General features: G+C 47.3%; 1 protein-coding gene across 1 annotated transcript in view; it reads right to left on the bottom strand.

The window, feature by feature from the left end:
- Positions 1-13,047, bottom strand: part of LOC138667360 (oocyte zinc finger protein XlCOF6.1-like) — a 43,814-nt gene that overhangs the window by 3,763 nt on the left and 27,004 nt on the right. The window lies entirely within an intron of this gene.

Raw genomic sequence — 13,047 nt, 5'->3', positions numbered from 1 at the left:
TGCAATGGACACTGGCTGCATGATTTCAGCCACACGTTTCCCCCAAACTTTGCTGCATTTTAGGAAAAAACATACTTAAGGGGTATTTTCGTTTTTCGCTCCCCTTCTTCCCAGATCCATAACGTTTTTATTTTTCCGTCAATATGACCATGTGGGGGCTTATTTTTTGCAGGATGAGTTGTATGCAATCCCACACTTGTTTTTTTTTTGTTTGTCTGTTGCTAGGTTCCCGAAATGCTAAAACTGACCTGCCATTATGATTCTCCAGGCCATTATGAGGTCATAGACTCCAAACATGTCTAGGTTCTTTTTTATCTAAGTGGTGAAAAAAAATTCAAAACTTTGCTAAAAAAAAATAAATAAAAATTGTGTAATTTTCCGAAACCCATAGCGTCTCCAATTTTCGTGATCTTGGGTTGGGTGAGGGCTTATTTTTTGTGTGCCGAGCTGATGTTTTTAGTGATACTATTTTGGTGCCGATACATTCTTTTGATCGCCTGTTATTGCATTTTAATGCAATGTAGCAGCGACCAAAAAAAACGTAATTCTGGTGTTTTTAATTTTCTTATCGCTATGCCGTTTAGCGACCAGGTTTTTTTTTTTATTTATAGATCGGGCGATTCTGAACGCAGCAATACCAAATATGTCTAGGCTTGATTTTTTAAATTTTATTTTGAATGGGGTGAAAGGGGGGTGATTTAAACTTTTATATTTTTTTTAAACATTTTTTTTTCTTTTGCCATGCTTCAATAGTCTCCATGGGAGGCTAGAAGCTGGCACAACTCGATCAGCTCTGCTACATAGGAGCGAAGCATAGATCACTCCTATGTAGCTGAATTACTGCATTGCTATGAGCGCCGACCACAGTGTGGCGCTCACAGCAATCTGGCATCAGTAACCATAGAGGTCTCAAGGAGACGTCCAGAAGATCTCTGGTTGTCATGTCGACGCGCCAACCGGGGTTCACTGTTGCTCGCATTTATGGCTGGATGGTGGGAAGCACTTGTTAAATGCCACTGTCAGAGTTTGACAGCAGCATTTAACTAGTTAATAGGCACGGGCGGATCGCGATTCCACCCGCACTAATTGCGCGGCACATTTCAGCTGTTCAAAACAGCTAACATGTCCAGGCTTTGATGTTGGCTCACCGCCGGAGCTCGCATCAAAGCGGGGGATCTGCCCTCGTACGTAGTTGGAAACTTGGGCTGAAAGGTGGCAGATGAGGTTTAACAATGATAAATGTAAGGTTATACACATGGGAAGAGGGAATCAATATCACCATTACACACTGAACGGGAAACCACTGGGTAAATCTGACAGGGAGAAGGACTTGGGGATCCTAGTTAATGATAAACTTACCTGGAGCAGCCAGTGCCAGGCAGCAGCTGCCAAGGCAAACAGGATCATGGGGTGCATTAAAAGAGGTCTGGATACACATGATGAGAGCATTATACTGCCTCTGTACAAATCCCTAGTTAGACCGCACATGGAGTACTGTGTCCAGTTTTGGGCACCGGTGCTCAGGAAGGATATAATGGAACTAGAGAGAGTACAAAGGAGGGCAACAAAATTAATAAAGGGGATGGGAGAACTACAATACCCAGATAGATTAGCGAAATTAGGATTATTTAGTCTAGAAAAAAGACGACTGAGGGGCGATCTAATAACCATGTATAAGTATATAAGGGGACAATACAAATATCTTGCTGAGGATCTGTTTATACCAAGGAAGGTGACGGGCACAAGGGGGCATTCTTTGCGTCTGGAGGAGAGAAGGTTTTTCCACCAACATAGAAGAGGATTCTTTACTGTTAGGGCAGTGAGAATCTGGAATTGCTTGTCTGAGGAGGTGGTGATGGCGAACTCAGTCGAGGGGTTCAAGAGAGGCCTGGATGTCTTCCTGGAGCAGAACAATATTGTATCATACAATTATTAGGTTCTGTAGAAGGACGTAGATCTGGGTATTTATTATGATGGAATATAGGCTGAACTGGATGGACAAATGTCTTTTTTCGGCCTTACTAACTATGTTACTATGTTACTATGTTACTATTCCGTCCGAGGGCAGAAAGGGGTTAAAGGGAATCTGTCACAAATTTTGGCCAATATAAGTTACGGCCATCACCTTTTAGGGCTTATATACAGCATTCTATAATGCTGTACATCTTCCCCCAACCCGACCTGTAAGAGAAGAAAAATAAGTTTTAGTATACGCACCTGGGGGCGCGGTCCGGTCCGAGGGGTGTCGCAGGTCCTGGTTCGGTGCCTCCAGTCTTCTTATGATGCCGTCCTCTTGTTTGCTTCATGTGGATGATGCATCCCTGCATCATCCACACAGGATCCCTGGCCCAGCGCTCCTGTGCCGGTGTACTGATTTGCCCTGTTGAGGACAGCGTAAAGTACTGCAGTGCGCAGGCTCTGGGCCTCTCAGACCTTTCCTGGTGCCCGTGCACTGCAGTACTTTGCGCTGCCCTCAACAGGGCAGATAAGTACGCCTGCACAGGAGCGCAGTGCCCAGGAGACTGTGTGGATGACGTAGGGACGTGTCATCCACATGAAGCAACAGGATGGCGGACCAAGACCTTCGACATCTCTCGGACCAGACCGCCCTGCTGGTGAGTATAAAAAGTAGTGATGAGCGAATATACTTATTGCTCGAGATTTCCTGAGCATGCTCGGGTGACCTGCGAGTATTTGTTAGTGTTCGGAGATTTAGTTTTCATCACGGCAGCTGAATGATTTATAGCTAATTGACAGCTTGATTACATGTGGGGATTCCCTAGCAACCAGGCAACCCCCACATGTACTCAGCCTGGCAATTAGCTGTAAATCATTTAGCTGCCGCGATGAAAACTAAATCTCCAAACACTAACAAATACTCGGAGGTCACCCGAGGGTGCTCAGGAAATCTCGAGCAACGAGTATATTCGCTCATCACTAATAATAAGTTATTATTCTTCTCTTGCAGGTCGGGTTGGGGGCAGCATTATAGAATGCTGTATATCAGCCCTGAAAGGTGACGGCCATAAATGATGTCGGCCAAAACTGGTGACAGGGACCAAGCCACAAGAAAGAATAGTCGGACAGTTATGTCCTCTGTATCTTCTCCCCATCCGCTCCCATTGACTCAAATTTTTTTTCCTGTCAGTCACTGAACGCAGGAGAGAAGAAGCCAAAGTACCGTATATACTCAAATACAAGCCGACCCGAGTATAAGCCGAGACCCCTAATTTTGCCACAAAAAAACTGGGAAAACTTATTGACTCGAGTATAAGCCTAGGGTGGGAAATGCAGCAGCTACCGGTAAATGTCAAAAATAACAATAGATACCAATAAAAGTAAAATTAATTGAAACATCAGTAGGTTAAGTGTTATTAAAATATGCCCCATATAAGGCTGCACAAAGGTTAATGATAGGCCCATAAGATGCTCCATATTAAAATATGCCCCACATAATGCTGCATAAAAGGTTAATGATGGCCCCATAAGATGCTCCATGGAATAATATGCTGTATATGCTGCTGCTGTGATTTAAAAAAAAAAAAATGACATACTCCCCTCTTGTCACTGGGGAAGAGGTGCCGATGTCCTGAGCAGGCGGGGACACCGATTCGCTGTGGTGACCAGGTACCAGTGTCGCCGCTGGCTCAGGCCCCCGGCACTTGCAATATTCACCTGTCCCGGTTTCACCGCCGCGCAACCGCTGTGTATTCCGGGTCTCTGCAGTGACTTGTCAGGCAGAGGGAGCGCACTAACTACGTCATCATGCCCTCTGCCTGAACATCACAGCCAGAGGACGTGGAAAACAGAGCCTGGCGGTGGAAGGGGAAAGGTGAATATTGCGTGGCTCACCCTCCCCCGTCATACTCACCCCCTCTTGGCATGGTCTTCACTTCCCTGGTTCTCCGATAGTCTCCGGTGTGCGCCGGCAGCTTGTTCCTTTGTTCAGCGCTCACTGGTACCGCTCATTAAAGTAATGAATATGCGCTCCACGCCCATGGGAGTGGTGGCGCATCCATACACATTCCTTTAATGAGCGGTACCAGGTGACCGCTGAACACAGGTAGAGCTGCGGGTGCCGGAGACCATCTGATAAGCAGGGACGCGCAGAGACCACGCCGGGAACAGGTGAGTATGATGTGACAGCCGCAACTCCTGCCGCTCCCCCTATCTCGCCGACCCCCTGGGACAATGACTCGAGCATAAGCCGAGAGGGGCACTTTCAGCCTAAAAAAATGGGCTGAAAATCTCGGTTTATACTCGAGTTTATACGGTATGTTTTTTCTCTGTGCATTTCAGAGTCAATCATACATGGCTGAGAGATCGTCAGTGTCAGAAGCATCCTGCCCATGGATCAGGTAGCCTGTATCAGCTAACAGGTTCACTTTAAGGCTTTCTCAGTGCTGCATTGGGAGGTGAGCAGCCTTGAGGACATCATGTCTACAGGTACCCGACAGGACAGATGCATGATTGACAGTTTTGCTTTGATGGCAGAATATCAACCCCTCTCATTTCCCAATCTGGAAGCAAACTGTGCCCGAAAAACCTCTGAACCCATCAAAAAATAAAGGATTTCAGAAATCAGTGCACACCATCTTTTTTTTTGTTTATCCCACTGCACAAAAAAGTGATTTAAAAATCAAAACAAAAGTACCGCAACTTAGTACCAATAAACACTCCAGCTGGTTTCATTAAAAAAAAAAACCTTTCACAAAACTCTAAACAGTTAGTGGTGAATTGTTGTGTATTCTATTATATATTCTTTATATAACGCCATCAGATTCCGCAGCTCCGGGACATTCCGTTTTCACCATCCGTGCATTTTTTTTATCAGCATCCGTGTGCATGTTTTTTCAATCCGCAAGACACATACCACAATATAATGCATTAATCATTAATTACTGATTTGTAGCTTTACATATGTGCAAAGATAATAGGCCTCCACATGTCCTGGTGTTTCCGGTACTGGAAAACCAGTACAGGGGAGATCCGTGGTCCGTGTCCATCCGTGTATACGTGTGTGCTGACCGAGTATGACATGAAATGCAGAATAGAAATTAAAGAGATAAATAGATACTGTTTTTTCTTTTTCTTACATATTAAATTAAAACACGGCGCAGGGTCCCCCTACTTTTTAAAACCAGCACAGATAAACTGGGTGCTTCTATTATCAGGCTGGGACAGTCCAGTGTTATTGGCTGTCCCAACCAAAAAATAGGAGCCCACAACTGCCCCAAAATTGGCACATCACATCAGATTCAGCAATTCTGGTGCTTTACCCTGTCATCCCGATGCCTTGGTGAGGTGGCAATCGGGGTAATATATAGGTTTCAGGACAGCTATGATTTGTCAATAATTACATCTGCCATCAAGTCCAAGGGTTAGTAATGGAGAGGTGTCAGTCAGACACTCCCATTACTAACCCTGTAAATAAAAATCATTAAACACACAGAAAAGTCCTTTTTTTTTAAAATAAAAACCTAGACAACATCTTTCACCTATTATTTCTCCAGAAAACATCGCCACAGGTCCGTTGTAATCCACATGGATGTCTCACATCGATCCCCGACGCTGTTACATCCAGAGGCTGTGATGAGTGGTGACATCAGTAAGGTTACCGCAGTTCACAGCTGCTGCTCACACGCTGTCATCTACGGATCACACAGAGGTTACCGTGAGAATCGCCGGCTGTGACCTGTGATAACATTACTGACGTCACCGCTCGTTAATGCCGCTGGTTCTCACACTACTCTGTATGTTCCAGCAGCCGTGGTGAGCGGTGACATCAGTAAGGTTACCGCAGTTCACAGCTGCTGCTCACACGCTGTCATCTACGGATCACACAGAGGTTACAGTGAGAATCGCCAGCTGTGACCTGTGATAACCTTAGTGATGTCACCGCTCATTACTGCCGCTGGTTCTCACACTTCTCTGTGTGTTCCAGCAGCCGTGGTGAGCGATGACATCAGTAAGGTTACCGCAGTTCACAGCTGCTGCTCACACGCTGTCATCTACAGATCACACAGAGGTTACCGTGAGAATCGCCAGCTGTGACCTGTGATAACCTTAGTGATGTCACCGCTCGTTACTGCCGCTGGTTCTCACACTACTCTGTGTGTTCCAGCAGCCGTGGTGAGCGGTGACATCAGTAAGGTTACCGCAGTTCACAGCTGCTGCTCACACGCTGTCATCTACAGATCACACAGAGGTTACCATGAGAATCGCCAGCTGTGACCTGTGATAACCTTACTGATGTCACCGCTCGTTACTGCCGCTGGTTCTCACACTACTCTGTGTGTTGCAGCAGCCGTGATGAGCGACGGTTAGGGTTGAGCGAAACGGGTCGAAAATTTTCAGAAGTCGCCGACTTTTGGCAAAGTCGGGTTTCATGAAACCCGACCCGACCCCTGTGTGGGGTCGGCCATGAAGTCGGCGATCTTCTGAATCTGGAATCGGAATTCCGATACCGATTCCCGATATGTTTAAGATATCGGGAATTGGTATCGGAATTCAGATTTAAGTGTAAAATAAAGAATTAAAATAAAAAATATCGCTATACTCACCCTCTGACGCGCCCTGGTACTAACCGGCTGCCTTCCTTCCTTCTAATCAGCGCTTCCAAGACCTGCGGTGACGTCGCGGTGACGTCGCGGCTTGTGATTGGTCGCGCGGCCGCCCATGTGACCGCTCGCGCGACCAATCAGAAGCCGTGACGTCACTGAAGGTCCTGGAAGCGCTGATTCTTAGGAAGGAAGGCTGCCGGAAAGAAGCAGGGCACGTCCGAGGGTGAGTATATTCCTATTAGGTATATACTCACCCTCGGACGTGCCCTGCTTCTTTCCGGCAGCCTTCCTTCCTAAGAATCAGCGCTTCCAGGACCTTCGGTGACGTCACGGCTTCTGATTGGTCGCGCGAGCGGTCACATGGGCGGCCGCGCGACCAATCACAAGCCGCGACGTCACCGCAGGTCTTGGAAGCGCTGATTAGAAGGAAGGAAGGCTCCCGGTTAGTACCAGGGCGCGTCAGAGGGTAAGTATAGCGATATTTTTTATTTTAATTCTTTATTTTACACTTAGATATGGATCGCAGGGCCTGAAGGAGAGTTTCCGCTCCTTCAGACCCTGGGAACCATTGGAAACCCAATGCACTGCATTGGGTTTCGAGTTTCGGCCGACCCCGACCCTGACTTTTTTACAGGATCGGCCGATTTCACTCGACCCGACTTTTGAAAAAGTCGGGTTTCGTGAAACCCGACCCGATCCTGTAAAAGTAAAAGTCGCTCAACTCTAGCGACGGTAATGTCACTGATGTCACCGCTCCTCACATCCTCCAGATGCAGCAGAGTTGGGGATCATTGTGGGACATCAATGTGGATTACAACGTACCTGCGGAAGTGTTTTGGAGAAAATAAATAGGTGCAAGACGGTGTTTTTTTTAAATAAAGTATTTTCTGTGTGTGCTGTAATGATTTTAACTTACAAGGTTAGTAAGGGGGGTGTCAGACTAACACTTCTCCATTACTAGCCTCAGGGCTTGATGGCATATGTGACTTTTTATAAAACTGTCATCAACATCATATATTAACCCGAATGCCACCACAGCAAGGCATCAGGATGAGCTGGGTAAAGAGCCAGAATAGGCGAATCTAACCTGATGTGCCAATTCTGTGGAGGTTGTGGGCTTCTCTTTTTTGGCTCAGGACGGGCCAATAACCATGGACCGTCCCGGCCTGATAATAGAAGCCCACAGCCGTCTGTTTTATCTGCACTGGTTTTAAAATATAAGGGGCACCCCACGCCGTTTTTTTTATTTAATAATTTATTTAATGAATGCAATTCCCAGGTGCTGACTACAACCGTCATCAGCGTTGCTGATCGCAGGGAGACCAGATAAGGATGATGACAGTTGTAGTTAGCACCCGGCACCTGGGAATAGCGCTAACTGTACTGCTTTTTCCAGCCGCCAAAGCATTTAATTCTGGTCTGTGTAATGATTTTTGGGGTTGATGTCAGCTGTGTAATGTCAGCTGCCATCAATCCCTGATGTAAGTAATGGAGAGGTGTCTATCAGACATCCCCACTAATAACCTAAACCTGGCGAGACCCAGCGACAGTGAAGAGCGGAGATGGCAGTAACATTACCGCTCTTCAGAGTCACCGAGCTCAGCACAAGACCCAGAATATCTGAAGAGCGGTGACGTTACTGAGTTACTGATGTCACCGCTCTTCAGAGTCACCGCGTCTCGTGCTGAGCAGCGGAACCGAGAGAGGCTGTGGGCAAAGGTTGTGGAGCATCAGAATGAGGTCGTCCTAATCCCTGGACTACGTTGGATTTGGTGAACTGTGGAGGACCGGCGTGGGATTTTGTCACGCTCACGCCCTCACTGGTGGGCGTGAGCTCGGGGGTTTTGTGGCCCCACTGTGCCACAAACCAGACTACCCTGGAAGGGGCGTGACTATGACAGCTGCCTGGGTTTTCACTGGAGCCTCTGATGGTGAGGACAGGCTTGTGCAGCAGGCAGCTGCCAGGTGCTACTCCAGGGTGGTGTCTGGCTGTGGCTGCTGATCCAACTTGGGAGACAGGAACACCTGGATTGGTGCGGGCATTAGGCAGGACTGACAGAAGAGCACGGCTGGAACACAGACGAGTAGGCTGGCACGGCTGAGACAGGGCTGGCGGAGACACGGCAGAGAACTCAGGGCTGGCAGAGACACAGCAGGAAACAGGACTGGCTAGGACAGCAGGAACACGGGACTGGAAGGCAGGGCAGGAACGGCAGGACTGGCAGGAACACAGGATTGGGAGGCACTGCAGAGAACACAGGACTGGAAGGCAGGGCAGGAACGGCAGGACTGGCAGGAACACAGGATACACAGGACTGGTTGATGTGGTGTATGAATCAGGCTGCACTCTGATGACACCCAAGTGCAGTCCTATTGTGAGTGTGATGAAGGAACAGGTAGGGACCTGTACACACAGAAGATGCAGGTACGGAAACAAGCCAGAAGGAAAGGAGAAAGAAGGAACAGGTAGGGACCTGTACACACAGGAGGACCAAGTAACAAGTAGAAGGTGGAACTAAGAGAAGAGGAGGAGAAGGCAGAGCCAAGGACGGAGCCGCAAGAGGCGGAGCCAAGGGCGGAGACGCTGGAGGCGGAGCCAAGGGCGGAGACGCTGGAGGCAGAGCCAAGAGCGGAGATGCTGGAGGCGGAGCCAAGAGCGGAGACGCTGGAGGCGGAGCCAAGAGCGGAGACTCTGGAGGCGGAGCCAAGAGCGGAGACGCTGGAGGCGGAGCCAAGAGCAGAGAAGGAGCCAAGTGCAGAAACACAGGAGGCGGAGCCAGATAGTACCGCAAAGAGCGGAGCCAGCTAGAACCGCAAAGAGCAGAGCCACAGAGCAAAGCCAGAGAGTGCGAAGCAAGGTCTGAGTGCAGAGCCGCAAGAGTGCGGAGTATAAGCAGACAGAAAACACAAGGAAAGAAAGCAGGGAAGGAAGCCACGGACAAGGAGACCGAGAAAAGACAAAGTACAGACAAGGCAATAGAACAAAACACAGGGACAAAGACACAGGGACCAGGATATTCTGCCTCCTGGAGGGCGGACCACAAGAACAAGGCAAAAGCACAGAGAAAAGCTCAGAGGGAGTAACTCAGAGCAAGGCCAGGCAAACTCAGCAGCTAAACACTAACTGAGCGAACACGTTGCACAGGCCCAGCCACAGGGTGGAGCTGCACTATATACAGGAGGCCTCTTGGTAATTGGTCAGGAACTGATTAGACAGATGCACCTGATTCCTATAAGAACCAGAGAGTTCAGGCGCCGGCCCCCTATACACATAGCCATGAGGCATGCAGAGAGCAAAGACACAGAACATGGAGCTGGCATTAAAGAGAAAGCACATCATGGCCTGGAACAGTGGGTAAGATTGTGTGAGAGATGTGAGGCCATGCTGTGATGCCAGCAGAGTTGTTACAGATTTTTTTCCTTTTTGAATAAAGTGGTGAACAAGAGAAAATCTTAAGGAGTGTTTATTTAACTAAAGTATTTTTTTGTGTTTTTTTTTTATTTCCGGGTTAGTAATGGGGGTGTCTGATAGATTCCTCTCCATTACTAAAACCAGGGCTTGATGCCATCTGTGTTTTTGGACAATTCACAGCTGACATCGACATCAGCTACCGTTAACTTGATTGCCACCACACCAGGGCAATCGGAAAGAGTCAAAGTGAAGCTGTGATCATTGTTATGGACCTGGTGGTTAGGAGCACCCGGAACGACCTGATAGTTAAACTGGCACAGGACAAGCTCTGGGAAGTGGGAGCTCTGCTGACCGCAATCCCTAATCCTATCACACACACTAAACATAGCCGTGGAGCGTACCTGACTCTGCCTAGACGCCTCTTCACAGCCTAATAGCTAACTAGCCCTAAAGATAGAAAATAAAGCCTATCTTGCCTCAGAGAAATTCCACAAAGGAAAAGGCAGCCCCCCACATATATTGACTGTGAGTAAAGATGAAAGTCACAAACACAGAAATGAAATAGGTTTCAGCAAAGAGAGGTCCGACTTACTAAACAGACTGAGGATAGGAAAGGTAACTTTGCGGTCAGCACAAAATACTACAAAAGACCACGCAGAGTGTGCAAAAAGACCTCCGCACCGACTCACGGTGCGGAGATGCCACTCTGCATCCCAGAGCTTCCAGCTATCAAGGCAAAATCATGATAGCAGGCTGGACAAGAAAACAAATAACAAATAATAAACTAGCAGGGACTTTGCTTCTGCTGGAGTAGACAGGTCACCAGAAGATCCAGGAGCGAACTGAACCAGAACAAAACATTGACAGCTGGCATGGAGTAACGATCTGAGTGGAGTTAAATAGAGCAGCTAGCCAAGGAATTAACTACGTCACCTGTGGAAGGAACCTCAGAAGCAGCAGCTCCACTCACAGCCACCAGAGGGAGTCCATGGACAGAACTCGCCGAAGTACCATTCATGACCACAGGAGGGAGTTCGATAACAGAATTCACAACAGATCATATGTTATATAGTCGTGCTACACTCACCTCACTTCTTGTAACCTACAAGTGCACAAAGATATTATACAGTCACCACATGACAAGTGGACCTGTGTAACTTCACATGCCAGGGCTGAATTTTAGTCCCAGTCCGTCCCTACAGGCCACTCACGGATTCCAAGATTGTAGACACCCGTGATGCTAGTTAGTGGACACACAGAGATTTAACACGTCCCTTTTGTCACATTATTTTCAGGGGTCCCATCATTTCTGTCCAGGCCTATTTCACAAGTTTTATTTTTTTTTATTCTGTGGAAGCTTGGTTGAACAGCAATGTCTGACTTTCATTTGTTCATTTTCATAGATTTTCTTATTATCACTTTTGTAATTATTACTTTTGTCAGATTTGTCAGATTCAAGTTAATTCAGAACTATTCTGGTTTTCTGTCATTTAGTCATATTAGAGCTTCTGCATATGGTGCGTCCAATCTCATCTGGGATCTGTTCCTGCTGTCCAGCTGGAGTAATCTGCTCCCTACTTCAGCCAATTGGAAAGTACCACACCCTACTAAAGCTCAAAGTACATGGCCGGAATCTGCCAGAAACAGCGTTGTTCTCCTCTGGTTCAGTCCTCTGTGCTCAGCTTGTGTATTTGTTTCCTGTTGTGACCGTGGACCGTTTACTGACTACTCTTGTGTCTTCTGATCCTGTATTCTGTCCTTCCGGTTCTGACCCAGCTACCTGACTATTCTTCTTGCCATCTAATACCACAGAATAGCAGGTAACACCATGGTCCAAGCCTAGGGGTCCCAGTGTAAGTCCAGATCCATGTAATGGTGATAAAGAGCGATGAGCAAGGCAATCGTTGGGATATGGAAAGCAGAGAAGATAGTGCCAAGCATGTTCATGGTGGAGATCTTTTGAGCTGCCAGTTGACCACGAACATTGCTCCCAATACATTGTGTCTGCAAACTATTCCAGCTAGATCTGCATTCAAACAGCTAAATGGCGATCCTTCCCTTCTGAACACGGCCATGTGCCCAGAGAGTAGTGTACAATCGTATGTAGGGTATTGTGAGAAGCTGGAAAATAATTTGTAAGATCCATTTATTTTCTATTATCCTTTGTGAGCAATTCCAAAGTTATCACCACATAAAGTGACACACGTCAGATTGTAAAAATGGGGCCTGATTAAGAACACAAAACTGGAAGAGGATAAATCAGAGGATTCTGGACACTACTGTAATCAAAAACTGACTATAGACAATAACATCTACTGAAATGCTCAAACTGAACAGTCTCCATCAGTAATAAATGAGCAGCTAGTGGTGAAACCTCTCTGGGGTAATTAGAGCACGGGGCTCGGTGACTTCACAATCTAAACTATTGGAAGCTCCAATATTTTCTGTCAGATGAGTTTCAAGACGAAATATTACACATTTAAAGAGAACTGTGTATAATAGAGCGGAGATGTCTTAAAGGGATCCTGTCAGCAGGATTGTGCTCAGTGACTACAGACACTGTCAGGTCGGTGCCGTTATACTGATTACACTGATACCTGGTGATGAAATCCGTCTTGTGGTTGTTGTTTAATCTGTATTTGTAGTTTTCAGCTAATGAGATTCTCGTGCTCTGGGGCGGGCTGTGGGCGGGGCTTTATGTGGTGCTCTGGGGCAGGGCTTTATGTGGTGCTCTGATTACATATGCATCCGTATTGGCTTATGACAGGTCACTGATCCCTCACTTCATGGTCCGACAGCCCCTCTGCCTTTGGATCCTAGACCCCATGGCATGACGCGTGGTCCCGATTGCTGCCATGGAGACCCGATGTCATCCTGACGACATCTGGGTCTCTAAGACCTGAGAGGCTTCCTGCGCAGTGATGATCAGGAAGTCTCTCAGATCAGTGTATAGAAGGAGAATGTTGTGGTCTAGAGGCAAAATGGTGATCATGGTAATATGGCCGGACTACACCACCGATAAAGCAGCCACAGCCGGTGACTGAGAACAATCTGTGACTTCTCTGCATTTAG

This window comes from Ranitomeya imitator, chromosome 2 (genome assembly GCF_032444005.1).
Source record: "Ranitomeya imitator isolate aRanImi1 chromosome 2, aRanImi1.pri, whole genome shotgun sequence".
Classification (NCBI taxonomy): Eukaryota; Metazoa; Chordata; class Amphibia; order Anura; family Dendrobatidae; genus Ranitomeya; species Ranitomeya imitator.
This window is presented reverse-complemented; position numbering and strand designations above follow the sequence as displayed.